General features: G+C 44.5%; 2 protein-coding genes across 3 annotated transcripts in view; one reads left to right on the top strand and one right to left on the bottom strand.

Annotated features, from left to right (window-relative positions):
- GNAZ (G protein subunit alpha z) overlaps positions 1-6,332 on the bottom strand; it is a 208,740-nt gene extending 202,408 nt beyond the window's left edge. Inside the window, 1 exon segment of the mRNA XM_038763432.1 lies at positions 6,214-6,332. The gene's annotated coding sequence lies outside the window, so the exon portion shown is untranslated.
- Positions 1-27,474, top strand: part of RSPH14 (radial spoke head 14 homolog) — a 299,387-nt gene that overhangs the window by 239,796 nt on the left and 32,117 nt on the right. The gene's annotated exons all lie outside the window — the stretch shown is intronic.

The following is a 27,474-nucleotide window of genomic DNA, read 5'->3' as shown; positions in this document are numbered from 1 at the left end:
GTTTGAGGACCCAAGTCACATCCATTCATCTATTCATTCACTCAATTATATTTATTGAGCGCTTACTGTGTGCAGAGCACTGTACGAAGCGCTTGGGAAGTACAAGTCGGCAACGTATAGAGACGGTCCCTACCCAACAATGGGCTCACAGTCTAGAAGGGGAAGACAGACAACAAAACAAAACATGTAGACAGGTGTCAAAATCATCAGAACAAATAGAATTAAAGCTATAAGCACATCATTAACAAAATAAATTGTAAATATGTACAAGTAAAATAGAGTAATAAAGCTGTACAAATATATATACAAGTGCTACGGGGAGGGGAAGGAAGTAGGGCGGGGGGGATGGGGAGAAGGAGAGGAAAAAGGGGGCTCAGTGTGGGAAGGCCTCCTGGAAGAGGGGAGCTCTCAGTAGGGCTTTGAAGGGAGGAAGAGAGCTAGTTTGGCAGATATATGGAGGGAGGGCATTCCAGGCCAGGGGAAGGACGTGGGCTGGGGGTCGACAGCAGGACAGGCGAGAACAAGGTACAGTGAGGAGGTTAGCGGCAGAGGAGCGGAGGGTGCGGGCTGGGCTGGAGAAGGACAGAAGGGAGGTGAGGTAGGAGGGGGCAGGGTGATGGACAGCCTTGAAGCCGAGAGTGAGGAGTTTTTGCTTGATTCGTAGGTTGACAGGCAGCCACTGGAGATTTTTGAGGAGGTGAGTAACATGCCCAGAGTGTTTCTGCACAAAGATAATCTGGGCAGCAGAGTGAAGTATAGACTAAAGTGGGGAGAGGCAGGAGGAGGAGGCTGATACAGTAATCCAGTCAGGATAGGATGAGAGATTGAACCAGCAAGGTAGCGGTTTGGATGGAGAGGAAAGGGCGGATCTTGGCGATGTTGCAAAGGTGAGACCGGCAGGTTTTGGTGACGGATTGGGTGTGTGGGATGAACGAGAGAATGGAGTCGGGGATGACACCAAGGTTGCGGGCTTGTGAGACGGGAAGGATAGTAGTACCGTCTACAGTGATGGGAAAGTCAGGGAGAGGGCAAGGTTTGGGAGGGAGGGTTTGGGAGGGTTCATCCAGGGGTGAAACCGGCAGGGTGGCCTGCAATGGTGTTTGCCATGGCAGTGGCCATGTTCCGGATCAGATTGAACAGTGAGTTCTGGGCCACAACCTTACTATTGGATAGTGGCCCCAACCACTATCCCCAAATGATTCAGGACAGACCATTTTAATAATAATAATAAAAATGATAATAGTGGTATTTGTTAAGTGCTTACTAAGTGCCAGGCACTGTTCTAGGGCTGGGGTACAAGGTAATCAGGTGGGACACAGGCCCTGTCCCACGTAGGGCTCACAGTCTTAATCCCCATTTTACAGATGAGGGAACCGAGGCCCAGAGAAGTTAAGCGACTTGCCCAGGGTCACACAGCAGACAAGTGGCAGAGCCGGAATTAGAACCCATGACCTACTGACTTGCCTTGGGCCATCTTTCTGCCAAGTTGAAGCAGAGGAGGTGAAAGACAGAGGTGGCAGTAGTCAGAGGGAGAAACACTGCCTCTCACCCTTTCCCTCTGTCCTTCCCCCTCCAAATCCTCTGCCCAAATTCCCTAAATCCTCTCCCACTCTTTCCCATCTTTCTAGGTTTCCCCTCTCTTCCTTGCCCCTCCCCCATTCCCTTCTCTCCTAACTAAATCCTAAATAAGGATTTAATGTGCAATCAAATCTTGTTTATTCAGGAACTGATTATCCATTTGGTGCATTGTTCAGGCTTTTTTGCCTTCCTTTGGCATTTCATTGCTTGTGATTCCCCATACCAAGGGTGGAGACTTAAGTCAAACAATGTCACCATTTTTAGCCATGGGGAAAATGTTCATTCATTCAACTGTACTTATTGAGCACTTACTGTGTGTAGAGCATGGTACTAAGCGCTTGGGTAAGTACAATACAACAGTAAACTGTGACAGTTCCTGCCCACAGTGAGCTCACAGTCTAGAATCGGGCAGACAGACGTCAATACAATTAAATAAAATGACAGATATGTACATAAGTGCTTTGGGTCTGGGAGGGGACGAAGAGCAAAGGGAGCAAGTCAGGGCAACGCAGAAGGGAGTGGGAAATGAGGAAAAAGTGGGGCTTAGACTGGGAAGGCCTCCTGGAGGAGATGGGCCTTCAATAAGGCTTTGAAGTGGGGGAGAGTGGTTGTCTGTCAGATTAGATGAGGGAGGGTGGGCCAGAGGCAGGACGTAGGTTAGGGGTCGGCGACGAGACAGGAGAGATCGAGGCACAGTGAGAAGGTTAGCACTGGAGAAGCGAAGCATGCTGGCTGGGTTGTAGAAGGAGAGACGTGAGGCGAGGTAGGAGGGGGCAAGGTGATGGATTGCTTTAAGGAGTTTTTGTTTTATACAGAGATGGATGGACACCCACTGGAGTTTTTTGAGGAGCGGGGTGACGTGTCCAGAATGCTTTTGTAGAAAAAGGTTGGGTCATGCAATCAGTTAGTCTGTCAATCATATTTATTCACCATTTACTGTGTGCAGGGTACTTAACTAAGCACTTGAGAGAGTACGCTATAACAATATAACAGACACACTCCCTGCCCACCACGAGCTTACAGTCTAGAGGGGGAGACAGACGTTTATATAAATAAATAAATTACAGATAGGAACATAAGTGCTGCAGGGGGAATAAGGACAGCAGGTTAAATTGGGCAAATCATCTGCAGATTTCATTTATTCCCATCCTTCCTGCCTCCCAAAACCAAGGATAAAAGGTTCTACACTCCCTCTAAGGCCAAGACACGGGGTCAGGGGGTATCAGTCTCCATGACTGGGTTGATTTGGGGTCTGAGGAGCCAGGAGAGATATTTCCCAGCCTAGCACGTATGATTACTGCCATGATCCTTTTCCAGGCTGGATAATATAGCGGGGCTAAATAAATATTGGTTGTGAGGAAAAGGAAGAGGAAAACAATGTTTATATTGAGACACGGAGCGTAACATAGTAGCCAGTGCCAGCAGAAATGATTTGCTGGAAGAATGCGTCTCTAATATTTTGTCCTACCTTTTCACAGCAGTCAGTTTTTATATGACAAATGTAAAATGCCTGAATAGGGTAGAAAAGGGAAGAACCATGGCCCAGATGTAAGCTCTAGTCTTTCCCTCAGTGCCCTGCCCATACTTCTCAACTGAGACTAAAAATGAAGAGCCAGCCCTAAAATGGGAGCTGGATGGCCCCGTGGCAAGCACGCTGTGGGCTTCTTCATGCTGTTACACCAGGACACTTGGATTCTAACCTCGATTCCCAGAAGCTGCTACTATTTAGACTCAAAAGCAATTCTCGAGTCTCTGCTGATTAAATTTAGAGCTTCCCTGCTATGCATCTCACACCTAACTGAAGTTTATCCTCTTAGTGAGCACAGTAATCCTAATCTGGATTTCCTTTCATTCTCATTTAACTGGAGAAGAACCATGGAAGAGACATGTTTTAGTGGCAGCACAGCCCATCCCAAATTAGTAATTTCATAATCATCTTAATTTTGTAGCAGAGAATCAAAACTCGGAGCCTCCTTCCCAATGAAGGAATGAGAGCTATTTTCTGATCCAGGCATTAGGCGGTTTCTCCATGACTGTTCCCTTCTTGAAAATACATTAATTGCTAGTGTGTTATTTTTCTCTAGATAGAAGTGGGTAGCTTCAACCTCTCGACTGCCTGGGAAAGACAAGATATTTAGCTGCCTATTTCTACAGAGACTAAACTGTCATTAGTGATCACTCTTACGATTTCCCAATGAAAGTCTGAGAGAACGATGCAGAATAATGGACTGTGTCATTGAGTTTGGTGATCTCGATGAAGCCTGCCACAAAATTGTATAGCAGTGCTATTTCTGGAGAGCAGAGCGGAATTGAATTCACAGAAAAATATTTTAATTGCGTGAAATCAGACCAACTGCTAAGACTCCCTCATGCAACGTTATCACTTTGTCTAAGGCCACTTGTGATGAGACCCCAATCTTTTGCTAAGGCTAGATTACCCTTCTGGCTCTGCTTCAACTTAGACTGGAAGAAGAAATGTCAGTATGTCCTGCTGCCACTGCACTCCATCCAACTGCATGAATTTAGACCACCTAAAATCAAGGAAAGCCCAAAATAAAAATCTCCACAAAAGCCATCTTTTTTTTGCATCCAAGGAAAAACTGAGAGTTGAGCAGTTACCTGGGTAATATATAGAGCCAGACCAGGTGAGGAATATTCACTCATTTTGGGCAGGGAATGTGTCTGTTATATTCTTGTGTGGTGCTCTTCCAGGCGCTCAGTACTGTGCTCTGCATGCAGTAAGCACTCAATAAATACGACTGATTGATTCATGGCTGATTTACCCAGACTGCCCATGTCTACTCACCATATAATCGCTTAATCTTTTGCCGTCCGCTGTGCAGGTTTGGTCAATGGGCAGGTTTGGCCAGGGAGAACCTACTTCACCTAGCATCGGTATCGTCATCATTGTCAATCAATCAACGGTGTTTATCCGGCGTTTTACCACCACTAGTTATTGGTCAGCGGTAACACACTGAACACTGCTCTAGGCGCTTAGAAACATGCCACGGGCATAAGATGTCCGTTCCCTTGAGGAATCCAAAAATCAGTGGGCCCCATATTCACTGAAAACATTCCTAATCTTCTCTGTCCACCACCTAAACTGATCTTTTCTGAGACAAGATGGCCCGGTCCAGAGTAGTAACAAGGAAGGGTGTCCCTGGGGTTTTACTGTAGAGCTTCCTGACAGATTCTCCCTGTCAAAAGCTCCTGCTTGACTAGGCATAGATCCTGCTTCCAAAGAAGCTTGTCACTGCACCCCTATATTTAGGCTCATGCTCTCACATCCTCAACTAAGGCCAGGGGATAGTAGAGACCGACCCCTGGTTGGAACCCAGGCTCCCCAGCAATGGAATCTGTAAACAGCTAAAAATCCACTTGCCCTGATCTCAGATCATCTCTTTTGGGTGAGGGTAGGTTTCCGCTCCACCTACCATGACGGGAACACTCAACTGGCCCTCCCGTCGGTGACTTCAGCAATTAACACCCCGAGAAAATGGGAAAATTCGCCTCTTTCCAAGTGCAAAGACGTCGGCATTGTCAGCCGATTCCTGCCATTCTAACCTTTCCGGCAAAACGAATTCTGTCAATCATCCTAAGGGTGTGACCCAGAATTTGAGTCAACAGTATGGGCGAGCTGTAAGATTTTCGGCTGCTCTTGGTTGCGGAACAAAACACACATTTTAGGAGGGGAAAAAAAAAATCAGACAGAGCCAATTGTAAGCACGCTGGATCAATACCCACCATACCCACCACTTTTAATACTTGATTCGAAACGCTGGCAGTAAACAGCTCGTCACAAAGCAAATGGCTCAAAATGCAAAGTGGCTTGTCTTTTTCATCAGATTTAGGGCCTATTCATTTCTCTGAATTGGGATTGTGTGTGGTGTGTGTGTGCGTGTATTTAGCTCATCAGTAAAACGATCCTAAACCTTTATGACTGCACAGCTTCCGACGGTAGGCAGAAGTGTCCACAGGTGCATCTTAATTTAATAACACTCCCTGTTCCTTGCGCGCATTAACCACGCCACGAGAGGTACATCCCAGCTCCCAAAAGCTGCTCTTGGGAGCCAAGCAGCCTTGACATGTAGCAAGGGAAGCGTGTCTTTCGCAGGAACAAATGCACAGGGAGACTCCACCAACATGCCTTCTCATGCAACGTTAGAATCTGCAGCCTCTTCCAGCTGCCTTGGATGAAGCCGGTCTGTCCCTGAGGATGGACTCCTTTTTTCTTTCCCCCCACCCCCTCTCCTCCAGGCTCAAATATTTCCCAATCCAAACGCGCCTCGGTAGAGGACGGTTTAGAAATCAGATGTACACGGATCGGTGAGAGAGAAAGCTGGGAAAGGTAGGCGCCGCAGCATGCAGATACCGATGCAAGGCCAGAATCCCCCCAGAAGGTCATCCCCTCCACCCCCTGTATCAGCAGCCCCCCTCCTCTGCACAATATTTGCAACTTGCTAGGTTACCCGTCCAGCCAAGCAAACCTTCCGCTATTGTTCGGCTTTGAGGACGCTCTCCACCCCCTCCTCAATTCCCCATGATCTGGAAGAGGCAGAAAGAGGGCATTCTCATCTGCAAACTGAAGAGGGAAAGAGGAATGCAGCACAGGGCGAAGCAGCGCATCCCACTTACCATCTCTGCTGCTTTTCTGCTGCTGCTTTTCGTCGCCTCGACCTCTTCACTCCATCGGTGCATCCCTAGTAGCTGCCCCGAGTCACATCAGCACCACGGACCAGCTGCAGGATCAGGAAATTCCCCTCCTCCCCAGTTAGGGGAGGTGGAAATGCTCCCCCCTCTCTCTCCTTCCCCCTCCCCCCAAGCTTCGCTTGTCCGTTTAAAACGAAATAAAAGCCCTTGCTCTCCCACCAGGCTCCCTGTTGTGAAACAGGGAGGTGTTTTGCGATGGCAGGGAGGGGACTTTTTTGGGTTGGCTGCGGTGGGCGGAGTCAAACAAAGAGAGCTTGTTTCCAAGTCAACAGAAGGTGGGGGCACAGCTGTGTTCACACCGAAAGGAGGGCCACGCTCTAAAGTACAGCTGTCTGTGGTTCAGATGCCTGCTAACTTAACCAGGCACTCCCTTCCACCACTGGACAACTGCAATGATCCAGCCCGGACGGGCAGGTGAGCCATCCAATAAGCCAGTGGAAAATGGGCCTCGTTTTAGGAGATGAGACAGTGTTAAGAACCACACTCTGCACAGCCCCCCTCTCTCCTCTATCTGGGTCTCCTCTCCTCATCAACCTCACTGAGAGAGGGGATTTTTCTGGTAAGATAAAAGATTCTTACACTCTGCAGATCCCTTTCTCCCTCCCCTGGACAATTCAGAGCTTGTGCTCATTTTTCTGATTTATTTGTTTGTTGGATCTGTAGACCTTAGACCAGATGACTGTTACAGGTCTTCTTTTCCTTTGCTTACCCCCCATACTTTTTCTCCTTTTCCTTCCAGCTCTGGCATCTGTCCTTTTTATCAGTCAGCTCTCTTCCTCCCTTCAAGGCCCTGCTGAGAGCTCACCTCCTCCAGGAGGCCTTCCCAGACTGAGCCCCTTCCTTCCTCTCCCCCTAGTCCCCCTCTCCATCCCCCCATCTTACCTCTCTCGCTTCCCCACAGCACCTGTACCTATGTATATATGTTTGTACATATTTTTGACTCTATTTATTTATTTAATTTATTTGTACATATCTATTCTATTTATTTTATTTTGTTAGTATGTTTGGTCTCTGTCTCCCCCTTTTAGACTGTTTTAGAGCCCACTGTTGGGTAGGGACTGTCTCTATATGTTGCCAATTTGTACTTCCCAAGCGCTTAGTCCAGTGCTCTGCACATAGTAAGCGCTCAATAAATACGATTGATGATGATGATGATGATGATGAGGCCTAGCAGAAAGAGAACAGAAGTGGGGTTCTGATTCCATCTTCACCCCCTGCCTGCTGTCAACCTTGGGCACACATCACTTGACTTCTCAATGTTTCAGTCTCCTCATCAGTAAATTGGGGATTAAATATCTGTTCTCCCTCTCCTTTGGAATGTGAGTCCCATGTGGGATGGGGACTGTGTCTGATTTGATTATATTGTCTCTAACCACCACTTTAGAATAGTGCTTGTCAATCAGTAATATTTATTGAGTGCTTACTATGTGCAAAACACCATATTAAATATTTGGGAGAGTACAGTACAACAGAAATAGCAGACACATTCCCTGCAGAGCACTTAATAAATACCACAGTTATTATTACTATTAGATTCACAGAAATTATAAGACATGATCCCTTTCCTCAGCATCCTAATGGGAAGCAAGCTCAATACAAAACCCTGGGAAGAACACGAAACCTAAAAAATACACGTAACCAAGCCCTGCTAAAGAAAATGTCTCTATACATATATGTATAATCATGTGCTCATATATATGTGACATTGCCCTAAAGTGGTGGGTAGAGACAATATAATCAAATCAGACACAGTCCTGGTCCCATATAGGACTCATAGCCTAAAGAGGAAAGAGAACAGATACTTAATTCCCCAATTTAAAGATGAGGTGACTAAAACATCAAGAAGTCAGGTGACTTGCCTAAGACCACATAGAAGGCACGGAGTGAAGTTAGAATTAGAACCCAGGTTTCCTGATTCCCAGGTCTGTTCTCTATCCACTAGGCCACATTGGACAGCTGACTTATGAAAAAGACAGGTCCCATAGTTAGAAGGAAAAGGGAAAAAAAAGTTAGAGGGAAAAGGAAAAAAGAAAGGAAGACTCGTAACAGCTGTCTGGTCAATACCACCTGTATGTACAGCTGCCCTTTGAGTTCAGAGATAATGCTACAGATTGAGAATTTTATTGAAGTATGGTAGTGGGGCTGATAAAAAGCTATGTGTGATTGACGGTCACTTTCACAGTTTTGTGCATGCGAAGATTGCTCTTCGTTTCATTTGTGCCTGCTGCTGTTTCTGTTTTTCCATTTGGTTTTCTGCTTTCCCAAGGCCTGTGTTCTAGGGCAGTCACCTCATTTCCAAATGCAGCATGCTAGGCTGATTTGTGTCCTGCTGCTATCTCCCAATCGTCCATAGCTATGCTACTTTACTTGAGGTTTTACTTGATCGTGCCTTTAAAATGCTTCTTCTGTTCACCTTGTTTATGTTTGCCTTATTTCAGCTCACCTTAGAGCAATTGTTTGGGGATCCCGCTGCTGTTCATTTTTTCCTCTTATGCCCACTTCAGTAAAAGTGTGCTGTGGCAAGAATGTTTTCCAAGCTGGTAGGCTGACTGTTCCTTGCAGGGCGTAATTTGTGCTGGGTCTCAGCCTCAGGCCCTGTGGGAGGAGCTCCCTTCTCTTGAACTGGAGACTTGGGCCCTTTGAGCAGAGCCTAAAAGACCACCAAGATGTAAATTTACCTCCAAAGGAGGGGGAAAAATCGGAAGGTAAACTCATTTCCCACAATTCTGCTTTGCCTCAGCTGAGCAGGAACATTGCAAGGTCTGAGACTACAACACTTGACATGGAAGTTAGAGGAGTTTCTGCTCCTCTATTTATCAATCAATTGTATTTGAGTGCTTACTATGTGCAGAACACTATACTAAGAGTTTAGGAAAGTACCACACAACAATATAATATACACATTCCATATCCACCTGCTCTTTGATCTTCTCTTCCTTTGAGATCTGTGGCTTCCATCGCTGTCACTCACAAAACTTTTTGTTAGTGTTAATTCCCATCCCCCTGACTATACCTCCACCTCTCTGAATGAGATATTTGTTGTTATGCACCATGCACTGTATTTAAGATACAGATATACAAGATAATGAGGTCAGACACAGCCTTGTCAGGATTCACAGTCTAAGGAAAGCAGCGTGGCTCAGAGGAAGGAGCACAGGCTGTGGAGTCAGTGGTCATGGGTTCAAATCCCACCTCTGCCAATTGTCAGCTGTGTGATTTTGGGCAAGTCACTTAACTTCTCTGCGCCTCAGTTACCTCATCTGTAAAATGGAGATTGACTGTGAGCCCCCCATGGGACAACATGATCACCTTGTAACCTCCCCAGCGCTTAGAACGGTAGTTTGCATGTAGTAAGTGCTTGATAAATGCCATTATTATTATTATTATTATTAAGGGGAAAGGAGAAAGTGTATCCAATCCCCATTTTATGAGTGAGGAAACTGAGGCAAAGAGAAATTAAGTGAGTTGCCCAAGGTCACCTAGTAGGCAAGCAGCATATCTAGAATTAGAACCCAGGCCCTCTGACCCCCAGGCATGTGCTCTTTCCACTAGGTCATGCTGCATCTCTCTAGGCAATGTGCAGAACAAAATATAATATTTGAATTAACAGAGTTTATTTTTCACCTTTAAAAATTTTCCCTTGAATCGACAACTTTTCACTAAGACGTTGTACTGTGTGGCATTAGCCTGAGAAATCACATGGATTTCCAATCTCAACGATGTTTAATTTATGGGGCCTGCTACCTTCAGTTCATATCACATTTGGGTTGAGCACAATCAACTGGAAAAAAACATATCCTAATGGCCATGGTGAGCACTTTTACTTCTCCTTTCTCTCTTGAGATGGCAGGTGGAGCCAATTTGAAGGAAAGAAGATGCTCAGCAGAGTAAGAGGGGAGACAAAATCTGCCAATTTAGGCCTGGGTCTACTTGGCTGGCACATAAATGTATCACGGTTTCTCTAGGTGCCGTGCTCTCATACTGCTGTACCCATCTATTACCTTGGCATGCCAAGTTGTGAATTGTTTTCCCCAGGATGCTATCTTCAAATGAAAATATTTAATTAACTTTGTAGATGGTCCTATGGAATTGGAGATGGGACTTTTAAATGTGGCTGGAGAGAAAGAACTGATATATAATGTAAGTTCTTAAATGATTTAGGGGGACTCAATCGATCACATTTACAGAGTGCTTACTATGTGCAGAGCGCTGCACTAAGTGCTTGAAATGGTACAATACAACAGAATTAGAGGACACATTCCCTGCCCATATTGAGCTTACAGTCTAGAGGGGAATAATAATAATTATGGTTGTGGTATTTGGAAAGTACTGTTTTAAGCACTGGGGTAGATACAAGGTAATTGGGTTGGACACCGCTCCTGTCCCACAAGAGGCTCACGGTCCTAATCCCCATTTTACATATGAGGTAACTGAGACACAGAGAAGTTAAGTGACTTGCCCAAGGTCACACAGCAGACATGTGGCAGAGCCGGGATTAGAACCCAGGTCCTTCTGGCTGCCAGGCCCGTGCTCTAGCCTTCTCTAGGGGAAGCAGTGTTGTTTTAGTAGAGTCGCCCTTCAGTTCGAAGATGAATCTGGAGACGGCCAGGCTGGCATCCACGAGCACGAGTGTGTTTGAAAGCGAAACTCCGGCACGTTGGCACATTTTGGAGTGTATCTTTCCAAGCCCCTGGTCAGTTCAACAAGTGGTGCTCAGATACTACACTCACCCTCCCATCCCCATCCCTTACACCGTGGTCACTGCTCTGTGCTAAAAAAGAGTCCTGGGGTACTGGTGAGGAAGAGATTGCAGGTGTGGAGTTCAGGCCTGGGGAAATGACGGATTTTTGTCCTGGGAGGGGCCCCACACTTCCACTGTCCAAACCTTTAATCTTGGTCTTACTGAATTGAATCATTTGAATAATTCAGTGAACTTTCTCTTTCCAGGGCACACCCAGACACTTCCATTTGTCGGGAAGAGAAGGAAGGGCAGAGGCAAGGAAGTGGGTATAGGAAGGGCAGAGGCAAGGAAGTGGGTACTTTTATCTAAGGGAAAATGTGGAGATAAAGCTTTGTATCAGGGAGCACTAACAAGATCCACAGTGCTAAAGTGATGAGGAAGAACAGATATTGTAGTTACTATAGAAACTGTCATATTACAGGAGACCTTCTGTAACTCACTTTCCCTCTGAGAAATGGAGGACCTGAAGAAACCTGCTCACTAACAGTGATAGACCGGTTGGCTTAGGTAATGCCCCTTAAACTGAAAATGTTTTCTGATGTATTTTTTTTTTTAGCTCTTAACTGATTCACTTAGAAATAAATCTGTGAGTGTTCCTTTCACCACAAATGACTGTTTCTCCCCATTTTAATTTCTGTTGCTGCCAGCTTTGTTTGTAACCTTTGTTTGGTAGGAGGCAGGGGGCAGGGGGAGGATGAATCAGAAGGGGAGATCGTCGGGAAAATAAGGCTCAGGAAGGAAAAGAGCGGGATTAGTTCATCTTTGGTTTCTCTTAGGAGGGAGGAAAAAATGGCTGCTTGTGGGAATTGAAAAATGCCTCCAGAATCATTTGGGTTGTTCTTAAGGGATAAGTCTTGCATTATAAGGGGCAGAAAGGAAGTAAAAGATGCATTTGCCTGCCAAAAGCAAATAAGGTGATGCCCTGGAAAGCCCATGGAATCCCTATCAGCTCAGTGGAATTGGCCTCCTCGAGATGGGATTGCGGCTTGCCTCGTACTTTCTCGCCTGCCTCCTAACCCTCCTTTTCCTCTGATACTGCCTGCTGGAAGCTCCCCTGGCTTCCAGCTCCTGAAGGAGGAGACCACCCAGCTGTGGAAATAGCTGAGGTAGGAAGGGGGACAACAGGAGCAGCAAAGACCCCAGAAGACCAGTACCACTAGAATAGTAGAAAGGATAAAAATCAGTTATACAGATACAGTGGAGGAGAAGGGCATCCAGATAAAATAACAGGGAGTTGAGGGGGGACATTTGGGATACAGGGAAGGGGGATAGGAAAGCTGAAAGCTGCAGGACCTCCAAGTAATGGATACAGCATGGCCTACTGGAAAGGCCTCAGGCCTGGTAATGAGAAGGACCTGAGTTCTAAGCCTGCTCTGCCCATTGTCTACCCTATGACCTTGGACAATCACTTCACTTCTCTGTGCCTCACTTACCTTATCTGTAAAATGGGGATTAAGACTGTGAATCCCATGTGGGACATGGACTGTGTTGCCCCACCTGATTAGCTTGTATCTATCTACCCTTCCACTTAGTATAGTGTCTGGCACATAGTAAGCACTTAACAAATACCCTGAGGGTGGAAGGGGGGACCAGGGGTCACGACAGAGAAACTTTCTGAGTTCAGCGGGCTGTGGACAGACATGTGCAAATTTGTGTGTGGGATATCATTATGTCATGCTGCATGTCCAGCTTGATGCATGTGACTTCATGGGTCTCCTTGTCTGCTTTCTGTAACGGTCATCAGTGACCACTTTGATATAGGTGCCCTCTTCCCCACAGCACCAAGGACCAGTGACGAGTGCCTCAACTCTGGTTTCTTGAGCTCTTCATCAATGAGAACTCTTACTCCTTCGCTCCTGCTCCTACAGCCTGACCTGAGCCCATAAATTGAGTGTTTGGGAACTGTTTTCATTTTTTAGAAAAAAAGGCCATGGAGGGGATTAGGTAATAATTGAATAATCATAAAGAATTAGGCTCTCGTTGTTACTGCTTCTATAAAACCCATCTCTGGCAGAACAAGTGGCACTAGAACCTCATAATTGATTCAGGCTTAATTCTCTTAGTATTAGCAACCTGCGGTTTGTTTCCTGAGAGGGTCAAGCTCCAAATTCTTGCTGAAAATGCTCAGAATGAATGCTTGAGAGTTGGGGGAGGAGGAAACTGTGAGAGGAGCAGACTCTCCTTTGCTTCCAACCGATCACTGGTCTAATCAGTTCCGAGAAGTTCTCTGTTGCTCGGAGCAAGGAGGGGCTTGCTCGGAAACAGGTGAGGGCCAAGCAGCCCACACAAGTACCGACCAGCAGGGCTTTCTGGTCCTGTTCACTGACTACCCATTTGGGTTTGCCATTTGTCCAGTGTTCAGTCGTCCGGTACTGTTATGACACCATTATATCTGATATTTTGATTTTTTTCACACCCACCCTCCCCTACTTTGCCTCCTGCCTCCCAATGTTGCAGATTAACAGGGTGCCTCAGTTTACAGGAAACTGGAAGGGGAACCCGGTGGCCTCGGAGCAGAGGTAGGGGTCAGGAGGCATAGAAGTGAAACAAGTCTGGCCGTGAGGAGAAAGGCGCGCATAGAGACTATGGGGGCAGTTGCCAGGATTCTCAAGAGCCACAGGGATAGAGGTTTAAAAGAGTCATGGGGAAGACTAAGAAAGTAGAGATGAGGGCAGAGGGAAGGCAGGATGCGTGAGGAAAAATAAATACATAGAAAAGCTTACCCGAGTAATATTCCTTGATCTAGGTACTTACAAAAAGATAAATATTTTTTAAATGTATTGATTTCAAAGTTTAAATGTCACTTTAACTTTTACCAGTCCTTTTCCTTGAGGAATCTGTCCCTTAAAATCAGCATGCATGTGGTCATCCTAGTCTGGTAGATAGTATCTCAGAGAAGTGTCCATTTGCTGTTCATGTTAGAACTTCATTTTTCTTGCTGTATTAGAGCTGATGGAGGCCACTATTTCTTAATGGTTGTAAAACTGTTCAGGATATTAGAGTCAGAACCAAAGGCAAAGGGCTGGAGAAGGAATCGGAAACGTTATTCTCAAAGCATCCGTTGCTGGAATTTCCCAGAATTCTCAGGGAATGAGACCCAACCAACGAGCCTGATTCAGCTTTTAAATTTAGGAGGAGACGGGGTGGGGAGTCTCTCCTTTCTTCATTATCACCTGCTAGAAATGACACCATATTGGAGGGTCCAGGCCCTTGATGGATTCTGATACAGCACTGGATGTTTTGTGTCCTGTATTTTATTGTCAGCCCCGAGCTTTCTTCCATCACATCTCGTGCTGCTGAATTCCATGACTTAAAAACTGCAGGAGACATAACAAGGATCCATGAAGGGAACAGTTGGGAGGGTCTGGACACTCCAAAGAAACACTCCAAAAGTTTGGCCCGATCCACACCAAATCGAGGGAACTTACACAAAATGGGGGCCATGTGATATTACGCCACGTGCCGGCATAGCGTGTGGGAGGTCAAATTTATCTTGAGGTCCTGCTTCTTGGAGTGCCGACATTAGCCACCCTCTCTCCTGCTGAGTCCTGCTCTAGTAGCCATGCAGTGGTGAATTGTAAGTGCTCGTACTCAGGCCCCAGACAACTTGAGACCCTTTAGAACTTGGTGTAGTCCTAATAAAATTGCTTGTGTATTTATGGCAATCTCTTTATGAATTAAATTCTCTTTAATTAGTGGAGTGTAAGTATTTGGAGCTGATTTAGTTCTCGTCTTTTTCTCTCCCTGCCTATTTAGCCAAATTTCTGGATCTGAGCTCGGTGAATTTCAAATACACTGTAGCAACCCAGCATGTTGAACCACATCACCCCGCCCCCGCCCTGCCAACTCTACTAGCTTAGCATTCATCTACAGATGTGTACTCGGGTATTTATTTTGACATGCTAGTTGTACATATTTTTGTGTGACACCTCAATTTTGGGTGTAAACTTCTTGAAGGCGGGAACATGTCACTTTTTATGCTTTATTTCCCATGGCCTAGTGCAGCACATTGCACCAAGTAGGCACTTAAAAATTAATAACTGTGGTACTTGGTAAGTGCTCACTATGTACTGAGGATAGTGCTAAGCACTGGGGTCAGTGCAAGATAATTTGGACACAATCCCTTTTGACACAATCCTACTCTAAGAGGTAGGGAGAGTAGGTATTTCCCATTTTACAGATGAGGAAATTGATATACATAGATGTGAAGTGACTTGCCAAGGGAGAGCAGGTATTTCTCATTTTACAGATGAGGAAATTGATACACATAGATGTGAAGTGTCTTGTCCAAGGTCATGCAGCCATGACCCCCCCCCCCCCCTTTTAGACTGTGAGCCCACTGTTGGGTAGGGACTGTCTCTATATGTTGCCAATTTGTACTTCCCAAGCGCTTAGTACAGTGCTCTGCACACAGTAAGCGCTCAATAAATACGATTGATGATGATGATGATGATGCAGCCGGGAAGCAACAGAGCCAGGATTAGAGCCCAGGTCTCCCTACTCCCAAGCCAATGCTCTTTCCTCTGCCACTGCTTCTGCTTTTTGGTATTAAATGTATCCACAAATAATACCTAATTAAAAGAATTCATTTCTGGTTTATATTTATATTGCTATTTGATCTGATAATTATAGTGCATTTCAAAAAATTTTTTGACTATCTTTATATTGGTCAATTTTTTTCGTCTTGGGAACACATTAATGAGCTTCATGCTGTTTCATATGGCAAACTATATTTCATTTAGCAGTGTTTCACATAACTCTCTATTTTCACAGAACTGATTAAGTGGGCTAATCAGGACATAGCAGTTGTTACAGTTTTGTAGGTTGGAGTCTTTTCCCAAGACATTTTATGTAAGGCAGAGGCCAGTGGTTGTGGAGCTCCTAAAAATGTCTTAATTCTACAGGAGGTGGATATTGTACTGTCTTGATGGACTGGACATGCCTTTTCAGTACATTCGTTTTTGAAATGTAAGCTTGGAGCATTTCAGATGGTGGTCAGTAAAGCACTCAGTACCTTTCATGTTTGTAGTGACCCATACGTCTTTCAAGCCCTGCTAACGTATGATATATAATCAATGAAAGGCCACCACTGAGACCTTTAGCTTTCTTAATCCCACGTGGTCCAAAGCTTTTTTCTAGTTTGTGAATGTGCCACCTACCCCTCCCTTGACATCTTCATGGCAAACAGCTAGAACTGCTGCAATAAGTCTGACCAGATCCTTTTTCTTTCTTTTTGTTGTAATAGTCCTTGGGTCCTTGGGAGTGAAGAAGTGAGAGTCTAGGAGTAAACTGGAAGCTGGATTGATGTGAAGGTAGATAGCTGTTGATGTGTAAAATTCTGGGTTGTCATCACCTGGGTGTCAGACAGCCACACCTGTTCTTTGTTCTCCACTGGGGATTCAGGCTGGGCTGCAGGGAAAGGGAGAAGGTGAAGAAATGGCCACTACTCAGCTCCAGCAGATGGAACGAAATATTAGAGTCCTGGCCAACTGACAGTAGGTAATAGTTAATTGTCCACACTGGCTAAAGTCTCTTGTCAAGTCACTTAACTTCTCAGTTTCTTCATCTGTGAAATGGGGATTAGATACTTGTTCTCCTTACCACTTGTACTGAGAGTCCCAGGTGAGAACGGAACTGTGCCCAACTTGATTATAATAATAATAATAATAACGATGGTATTAAGCGCTTACTATGTGCAAGGCACTGTTCTAAGCGCTGGGGAGATACAAGGTGATCAGGTTGTCCCACATGGGGCTCACAGTCTTAATCCCCATTTTCCAGATGAGGTAACTGAGGCACAGAGAAGTGAAGTGACTCGCCCAAAGTCACACAGCCGTTAAGTGGCGGAGCAGGGATTAGAAACCATGACCTCTGACTCCCAAGCCCGGGCTCTTTCCACTGAACCACGTTGCTGCTACCCCAGTACTCATTACAGTGCTTGGTACATAGTAAATGCTTACTTACTATTATTATGATCTAGGTTCAGTGAGATAAACTCCAGGTTACCTGGGCCTTTTTACAAGCACAAAGCAGACAAAATGAGTTTGCTGACAGGTTGTAGCCATTAAAAGAGCCTTCAAAGCCTTTCCCACAAACTTCTCTTAAGAATGGAGTTTGTTCTGAGTGGCATAATTAGAATTTTAGGCCCCTGGGAGTTTTCAAGAGAATATCTTGTCCAGCCCCTTGGCCACAAGCATCCAAACAGATGGTTGTTAGAATCTGCCTTTCTTTCCAGCCTACAGTTCGATGATCAGAATCCTTATTTGTAAGGCTTTTGTCCATTGCCCACCGTGACTCTGCTTCTGAATGCTCGTTACAAGTTTATTTCATCCAGTTCTATCTGGCCCCCCTCTTCTTAACACGTTGTTACAGATCTGGGTTAGTTTTAAATAGAAAAGCCTCTGATTCTCTTTTTAGCACCCGAAAAATTAAACAGAACAGTTAGGAAAGCATACTAGGCGTGCATTTTATTTTTGATCCTTTTTCTCACATGGGGTGGTTGAGGATGTGAAGGATTCTAGTATTTATAACTTCCTCAAACTCTGCTGCTGTGGTGGCAGCGATATTCCAAGATTGGAGAAGGCCCAGCAGTCAACCTGTAATTGCAATTCAGCAGCTATTGATAGTCCTGTAGATACCCCATTTCTCCAGTTTCCTAGCTGGTGCAACAAGGAAGAGTCACGTTTGCCTTCCCACTTGGGTCATCTGCTCTTTCACTAAGCCATACGAGTACCCATGTAGTACCCATCTAGGTTCAGTGGTGAAAGAATTAGCAGTCCAGTTAAAGTAGTGGGGGGGACCATAAGTAACCAAGCCAGGGACAGGAAGTCTTTTTGATAGAAATTGGGATGCAGAATGGTACTTAGAAAACTTTTAAACCCCCATTTTTCTGGTCTAGGCTATGATGCTTAGCGACTTTTAGCCTCCAGCTGAATTTTAGTCCTTTAGTCTCCAACTTTCTGAATCATTTTGGTCCCTTGCTCATAGTCCCTCTCTCTTTCTCCATCCCTACACTGATCCTTGGGGACTTCAATATCCATGTGGATATTCCCAACGACCCATCCTCTAATCGCCCCCTCTCACTCCTCAACTCCACTGACCTGCTCCACCTCACCTACTCATTCATCAATTTGGGCATACGCTCAATTACATCATCTCTAGTCACTGTACAATCTCTACCCTCACCAACTCTGAAATCCCTCTATCCGACCACAACCTCCTCAACTACGTTCTCTTCCACACTCCCCCTCCCTGCAAATCTGCCCTGCTCCTCCACAGAGAACTCCAATCTTTTGAGTCGCACCGATTTTCTGAAATCATCACACCCAATTTAGTCTCCATACCCAACTACCTTCTCTTGGCACAAAAACTGGCACCATCAAACACTACCCTCTCAATTCTGTCACTCCTTTATCCCTATCCTGATCTTGTACCACTAACCTACAGTCCTGGATGCCCAACCACCTCCTTATCAAACAGAAACTTCTCAACACTCAATCAGCTTGTCCCATCCTATTTAACCTCGCTGATCTACTACAGCCCATCCTGCACACTTCACTCCTCTAGCACTAGCTTCCTCACTGTGCCCAATCTCGTCTGTCTCACTGCTTACCCCTTTCCCATGTCCTTCCTCTGGAATGAAACTCCCTCAGTCTCGATATATGCCAATCCACTACTCTCGCCACCTTCAAAGCCTTATTAAAGTCATGTTTCCTGCAAGAGCCCTTCTCCGAGTAAGCCCTCTTTTTCCCAACTCCCTCTCCCTTCCGTGTTGTCTAGGTACTTGGATCTGTACCATTTGGGCACTTGCCTTCACTCCAACCTCAGCCCCACAGCACTTATGTAAATATCTGGAATTAATTTATATTAATATATGTCTCCCCCGCTAGAATGTAAGCTTGTTGTGTAAGCTCGTTCCGGTATATCTTACCAACTCTGCTATATTGTATTCTCCCAAACACTTACTACAGTTCTGTGCACACAGTAAGCGCTCAAGAAATACTATTGATTTGGAAATCATGCTAGTTTTCCCTGAGGATATAACATTCCCCAGAAATATTCAGTCAGTTAATCAATGAATTATATTTATTGAGCACTTACTGTTTGTAGAGCAATAGGCTGTTTGGGATAGTGTCATATAAAAAGTTGTTCATTTAAGCACTTAGAATAGAAAATGGGCCCTCATTCATTACAGCAGGGAGAATGCATCTTACAGCTTTTATCTTATTTATCTCTCTCCTCAGTCTTTATGGTCATTCTGTGTTTTTATCATTTTATCCTGTCCTTCACTAGCTCCCTTCCCCCTTATTCTCAGATGGTGAACTCCTTGAGGGCCAGGGCCAAAGTCCATTCTTATCCATGTAGTCTTTCTCAGGGTATAGTACAGTGCTTTGCACAAAATAAGCAATTAATAAATAGTGTTACTACTATTATTACTACTGCCCTGATGGACAAAGCCCTGGGTGGTGTGGGGAGGAGAAAATTGTATTGTACTTTCCCAAGCGCTTAGTACAGTGCTCTGCACTCAGTAAGCACTCAGTAGATATGACTGCATGAATGAATTCACAACTAAGCGAGGAATTTGAATCCTTTATTAAGATCCATACTTCAGAACGACAGCTCTTCTTCTTTGTTCTAAACAGCTTATACTTCATGTCAACCTTCTGCTTCTGAAAAACCTCTTACTCACCCCAAATGTTCTATGCTTCTTGGTTCTCCCTGCCATAAAACCAGGAATAGTGCTCCTTTTTGGAAAACCAGAGCTCTTTGGATTAACTTCCCCATCTGTTGTGTTGCCAGTCAGAGTACATCAGTCACCTTAGACAAATTGAGAAGTACTTCCTGAACCTCCTTTCCCTCTGGTTGACATGGGGAGACAAAAAGGCAAAAGAGAAATGTACACGGGTGTTGTGAACTTTAAATTTATTCAGTCGTATTTTTTCATTAAATTTATTCATTTATTCAGTCGTATTTATTGAGCACTTACTGTGTGCCGAGCACTGTACTAAAGCCCTTAGGAAGTACAAATCGGTAACACATAGAGACAGATGATGAGAAGGGGCAGCCTTTTTCTATGCACAATATGGCCAGAACTGTGTGTCCCACAGCCTTTTCAACCACACACGCACTAATAATAATAATAATAATAATGACATTTGTTAAGTGCTTACTATGTGCGAAGCACTGTTCTAAGCGCTGGGGGGGTTACAGGGTGATCAGGTTGTCCCACTTGGGGCCCACAGTCTTCATCCCCATTTTACAGATGAGGTAACTGAGGCTCAGAGAAGTGAAGTGACTTGCCCAAGGTTACACAGCAGACATGTGGCATAGCGGGATTAGAACCCACGACCTCTGACTCCCAAACCTGGGCTCTTTCCACTGAGCCACGCTGCTTCTCTAAGCCATGCTGTTCTCATAAGTGAACATCACTATCTATACAACTTCACCATTTAATTCTGGGGCTTTTTTATGGTATTTGTTAAGCACTTACTATGTGTCAAGCACTGTTATTATTATTATTATTAATAATAATAAGGACAGTATGTGTTAAGTGCTTACTATGTGTCAAGCACTGTTCTAAGTGCTGGAGTAGATAAAAGCTAATCAGGTTGGACACAGTCCTTGTCCCATATGGGGCTCATAGTCGTAATCCCCATTTTCCAGGTGAGGTAACTGAGGCACAGAGAAGTGAAGTGACTTGCCCAAAGTCACACAGCTGACAAGTGGCGGAGCCGGGATTTGAACCCAGGTCCTTCTCCCGGGCCCATGCTCTGTCTACTAGGCCATGCTGCTTCACTGTTCTGAGTGCTGGAATAGGTGAGAGTTTGTCAGGTTGGACACAGTCCCTGTCCCACATGAGGCTCCCAGTCTAAGTAGGAGGGAGTAAGATTTAATCTCCATATTACAGTTGAGGAAACTGAGGCACAGAGAAGTTAAGTAACTTGCCCATGGTCACTCAGCAAGCAATTGGTAGACCCAGGATTAGAACCCAGGTCCTCTGACTGTCAGGCCCCTGCTTTTTCCACTAGGTCATGCTGCTTCTCATTGATTGATGTAGTTCAGTTGCCAACTTAACAGGGAATGTGGGCCTCATTTACTGAGCCAAGGACCCCCACTGTTCTGCTTGATGAAAGTGGCCTTGTGACCCTGGAAGGGTGGTGGAAATGGTTATATTCATAGTTAAATCAGCAGTCAATGAACCTGGTGCACAGTTGTGCTTTGAAGCCTCTCAGCACTTAGCTTAAATTGATCTTCAGTAGAGTTAGTCAGCCCTGGAACTAATTTCAGTGGGAAAAATCTCAGTCTTATACAGAGCCACTGGGACCAGAAACACTTGGAGTTTCCAGTTTCCAGAAAGAATGCAAAATGCACTTCATTCTTCCGGATTGCATGTGTTCGCTCAGCATTTTGGGTAGCATCCTATGGCAGAGTAAGGGAGTGTACTTTGGATGACACCCAGCTGTTTTGGATATGGCAGGATGTAGCATCAGAAGAAAAGGTGTGTGCATAAATCCATCATTGGACACGGGGTGAATAATAAACCGTGAGTTTTCCTTAAAACAGTATTTGGCCAGGACTCCCACGTTATAGGAGAACTAACATACAGTCATGCTTTAAATAAAGGGGTACGCATAAGACAGGTGCACATAAGACATGTGAGAGCAGAAGTCGGATAGGTGGTCCATCTGGCCCAATATTCTGTGTCTGACAATGGTATCAGGATGCTTGGAAGGTCCATGCCATGGTTAGCTTCTTTGTCACCCATCCAAATGTTTAAGGGTAACCCACCTAACATCCTAACTTTCTCTTCTACCACCCTAGTTTCCTCTCTAATGTCCCATTTTGTGCTTCCTATCCACTAATCCTTAACCTATTGATAATTTTGTCTTGAACAGCTTTCTTTGTAATCAATTCCATCTGTTTTCCATTTCCTTTTTGCAGAGGATTTTCTTGTATATGTGTGTGTGTCTTGGACTTCCCCTCTTCAGGTACCAAAGGGTGCCCTTCATCTTGACGATGACGGATTTGGTGAACAACAATTCTGTTCGCCTTCTCCACAACCATCATGGCTTTCTAAATTTCAGTCATGGGCCCCGTCAATCTTCATTTCCCCCCCAGGCAGTCCTAATCTTTTCTCTCTGTCCTACATCCTCTTGATTGCCCTTTTCTGAACATTTTCTGGCTTAATTATATTCTTTATACAAGGTGGTGACTAGACCTGGCACAGTAACATTTTAGTTTCAGGCAAACCACAACTTTATGTAGTGGCATAATTCTGTTTTATGTTTGAGTTCCTCTGCTCTTTATGATGACGTTCAGCCTTTTCTTGGGCTGCACTTTGAAGCTCCCACTTGGAGGGCAAGCAGGCATCAGGTTTACAACTGAGGTCTTTTTAAAGGTTCTCAGGTTGATCAGAAAAGAACCATAGAGCGCTTATAAAGGGGACTGATGCTGTGTCCTGGAGAGGTTCTAGCCATTCCCTAGAAGGCTCATGTTAACCATTATTATGAACATTTTTTGCCGTTTTTGAAGTTAGCAAAAAGCCATATAATTGCTATTGAAGGAAAATGCAAACCTCAACATTTGTTTTCATTTACCTTTCCCATCAGAGACTGTTTTTATGTTCTTAACACAGTGTGATGTGTAAGATTAGGAATTATATATAAATAATCATAAATAATAATATAATGATATATAATGTCCTAAATATAATGAGGACCTAATCTATAAATTCTGTAAGGTAGATGACCCTTATCAGGGAAAATGATCATTGGTGAGAATTTCCTAGCAAACTGCCAACATTTTCACTAGATATTTCAATAGGTTGAATACATTTAGTGTGTAGAAGTGTCTCACTCTCCCTTAAGGTCAGCAGACTGGAAGGTGTGTGGCACTACCTTCTTCTCCGTTGAGCTGTTTTTCCCCACTGATCACTGTGTTTTCTTTTTCCTCACACAAGAGCTACTTGGCCCTTATTCAAGCTCTTGTCCCTAAACAGAGTTTTGATAAATGAACATATCACAGTGCGGACAAGCATAACCACTGGGAAAACATAGATAATTTTCAAATTAAACAAACAAGTGAAAGAACAGGGTTTGAAACCTATTAGTCTTAAGGGATAAAAATTAGTTTTTTGCTAAGCTCAAATAAACCAAGAAGCAGATGCTGATATTTGTATGAAGTTATCCCAACTCATTTGTTTCTGGCTAAGGCTAACCTGGAGAAAGATCAGCCTTGAAGATGGCTTTTTTTTTTTAGACTATTAACAACTTTTACAAGAGTTTTGGGTACATATACTCATTGTACCTTGATCTCATCCATCTCACCTCTGAGTCCTTTCCCACATCCTTCCTCTGGCCTGGAACACTTTCCCCCTTATATTCCACAGGCCACTACTCTCCCAGATTCAAAGCCTTATTAAAACTCACATCTCCAGGAGGCCTTCCCCAATTAAACCATCTTTTCCCTAAGCCCCTCTCCCCTTTTCATTGCCTCTGCATTTGGATCTGAGTTACACCACCCTCAGACCCAGAGCATTTATATACATATCTATAATTTATTTTAATATCTGTCTTCCCTTCTAGTCTGTGAGCTCCTTTTGGACAGGGAATGTGCTTTCCAACTCTGTTGTACTCTCACAAGTACCTATTACAGTGCTGTGCTCAGTATAGTTTACATGCAGTCACACACAAAAATATATATACATAAATATATATGTGTAACATCATATAAGTTTGTTATTGATGATGAGATCTTCTTATTGATATCAGATGAATGTGGCCAAAAAGACCAATGATTGACCTTTTTGCATTATTTTTCAAATAAGAACTCCAAATAAGTACTTGGAAAAGTGCAATAGAATTAATCCTCAAGGAGCCCGTAGTCTAGCCGGGGTAGGAAAGAATAGCAGAGTATAAGATTCCCAAGTGAATCCTGTCTTTCTCAGTACTACCCATTAGGATTATTGAATTCTTATTTCTCAGATCATTTGAGACGTTTTACATTGTAAAAATCATAATAATGATGGTATTGGCTTAGCACTTACTACGTGCCAGGCACTGTACCAAGTGCTGGGATGGATACAAGCAAGTGGAGTTGGACACAGTCCGTGTCCCATTTTGGTCTCACGGTCTCAATCCCCTTTTTCCAGATGAGACCCAGAGAAGTGAAGTGACTTGCCAAAGGTCACACGGCAGACAAGTGGCGGAGCTGGAATTAGAACCCATGACTTTCTGGCGCCCAGACCTGTGCTGTATCCACTACATCATGCTGCTTTGCAGAAGAAGGGCACTAGCCTAGCCTTTGATCCTGATTTCTCGCCCATGCCAAGGCAAACCTAAGAAGTTCTTGGGCAGTAGGGTGTTAAGCAAAGGCGGGTGGGGGGTTGCCACCTTACCATGCATCTAGTGATGCCATGTTGCACACCCCCATGGCATGCACAAATACTGTTCCTCTAAGCATAACCCAGAAGAAATGTACCAAGGGAAGAGGGGCTGGAGAATCAAAAGAACATTAGAAATGTCATCAGGAGGTCAGGACCGCTGGTCTTGGTAGCCCACTGTTAACAGAATGAGTGAAAGTGCCATTTGATGAGCCCCATATAACCACTGGACACAGAGAGATAACAGATACAATGTAGTTGTCCTTCATTTGCAAAGATGACGTTCCTGAGATACTATGCTTGCACTGGGAAAAAAATGAAAAGACAGCAGGGTGACAGTCTATTCTACATCCTGTGCCTGTAAAGATAGCTTCTTGCTATGCTAATTCATTTGTCCAGACAGAGCCTGGGTCTGTTTCAAGACTGCCTCTTGGCTTCCCAATATTCTAGAATCAATCAATCAATCAATCATATTTATTGAGTGCTTACTGTGTGTAGAGCACTGTACTAAGCGCTTGGGAAGTACAAGTTGGCAACATATAGAGATGGCGGTCCCTACCCAACAGCGGGCTCACAGTCTAGAAAGGGGGAGACAGATACAAAACAAAATATATTAACAAAATAAAATAAACAGAATAGTAAATATGTACAAGTAAAATAGAGTAATAAATCTGTAGATTTATTATCTCTAGAAGGCTCCACTGAAGGAGAATAACCCCTCTCCCAATTCCTGTTTAGTCAGCTGATCTGTCTGCAGACTGGTCTCCCAGTTTGCCCTGCTCTATCCTGTTGTTTGGCCCTCTATTCTGTGCCTATGAGGCACTTTTTCTGCCCTCCCTTCTTGCATATACTGCCTGTGAGCTCATCGAAAAGCAGCTGCTATCATCTACTCATGTCCACTGCCCAAACTGTGTCACTCTGAACGCTGCTTCAACGCTGGTGACCTCACTACTCTCCAGTATCTCATGGTAGTAATCTTGCCCTGCCATCTGACGTTGAATATAGCTAGTGTGTGGTGCTAGTGAAACTATTCGAGTAGTTGACTGTGTCTTCTGTATTAGATCCAGGTGATAGGGTCCTATCATCTAATATCCCTAAACTTATAGATCCAGGTGATACTTAGGGTCCTATCATCTAATATCCCTAAACTTACCCCATAGTAATCTACTTGTCTATGAATTTGCCCAAACCTTTCTGGAAAACATGTTGATATTTTTGGCCTGCCCGACTTCCTGAGGTAATTGACTCCATAAGCTTACTACCTGCTGTGAAGACAAATGTTTCCTTTTGTTTGTTTTGAATTCCAGATTGTCGAGGGAGTGCTCTCTGGCATAGAGATTTCTCCTCACTCATTAAATGTGGGAACAGTAAAGGTTCTGCTGTTGCTTACTGCTAGCCAAAGTCACGGTTCTGGAGGGAGAACCACAGTTTCTCCTTCTGCAAGGGGCATCCTGGGTGAAGGAGAAGATGCCTGGAACCGGGAGCAGAGAAGTCTGCTCGCCCAGTGCCCTTTAAACATGGAGCCCACTGCTGTTAAGTCCCCATTTTCCTAATCTCCTGGTTATGTGGTAAATACCACCTGCTTGATTGAGTCCAGTGATCATCATCATCATCAATCGTATTTATTGAGCGCTTACTGTGTGCAGAGCACTGTACTAAGCGCTTGGGAAGTACAAATTGACAACATATAGAGACAGTCCCTGCCCAACAGTGGGCTCACAGTCTAAAAGTGATCCATGGAAACCCAGCTCTTAAAATATCTTAAGGATATTTTAACTACTTAAATAATAATAATAATATTGTGGCATTGGTTAAGCACTTACTATGTGTCAGGCACTGTACTAAGTCCTGGGATGGATACAGGCAAATTGGTTGCCATGGGGCTCATAGTTTTAATCCCCATTTTACAGATGAGGTAACTGAGGCCCAGAGAAGTGAAGTGATGTGCCCAAGGTCACAGAGCAGACACGGAGCAGGGATTAGAACCCAGGTCCTTCTGACTTCCAGCCCCATGCTCTATCCACTAGGCCACATTGCTTGTCATTATGCAGCATTTTATCATCAAATGGCCAAACAGAATCACAAATGATCAGGGTTTTGGGAGGCTGTCAGTCTCCCAGCATCAAAGCAATGCTCCTTTATGTCACACTCTCTCCGGAAGGGGCTCGTGCAGAGAAGAAAAAGCAGCCGATTATCCAAACAACTGTTCTCTGGTTAGCTCAAGTGGGTTTTCTTGGCCTGATGGAAAGAACACAATCCAGGAAGTCAGGGAATCCGAGTCCTAATCCCACCTCAGCCACTTGCCCGATGCAATCTCAGGAAAGTCACTTAACTTCTCTGTGCCTCAGGTTACTCATCTGTAAAATAGAGATTAACTATCTTTTCCCCCTTTCTCCTAGATTGGTAGGCCCATGGGGGCCGGGGACTATGTCCGATCTGATTATCCTTTATTCCAGTGCTTAGTACAGTGCCTGGCCAGTAGTAAGCGCTTTACAGCTACTGCAATTATCATTGACATTGTTTTTATAAGCGGACGGGCAGAAGACACAACGGGCAGAAGACACAAAGCCTAAGTAAGGCATAGCAGATGACAATTGTGAGAAAAAAGCAGAAGACAGGTTAGCTTGACATTCAGCAATTGGGACGATCATGACACTTAGTGGGGGAGATAAAATCAATCAATAGTATTTATTGAGTGCTTATTACTTACAGTGCGCTGTACTAAGCGCGTGGGAGAGTACACTACAATAGAGTTAGCTTACTATGTTCCCTAGCCATAATGAGCTTACAATCTAGAGGAACTAAAATTAAAGTGGCAGATAACAAATAATAATAATTAATGGTGGTATTTGTTAAGCACTTACTATGTGCCAGGCACTGTACTAAACACCAGGATGGATACAAGCAAATCGTGTTGGATACAGTCCCTGTCCTGAAGGACTCACAGTCTCAATCCCCATTTTACAGATGAGGTAACAGGCCCAGAGAAGTTAAATGACTTGCCAAAGTCACACAGCAGAGTGGCAGAGCCGGAATTAGAACCCCTGACCTTTTGACTCAGATG

This window comes from Tachyglossus aculeatus, chromosome 21 (assembly GCF_015852505.1).
Source record: "Tachyglossus aculeatus isolate mTacAcu1 chromosome 21, mTacAcu1.pri, whole genome shotgun sequence".
NCBI classification, from domain to species: domain Eukaryota; kingdom Metazoa; phylum Chordata; class Mammalia; order Monotremata; family Tachyglossidae; genus Tachyglossus; species Tachyglossus aculeatus.
This window is presented reverse-complemented; position numbering and strand designations above follow the sequence as displayed.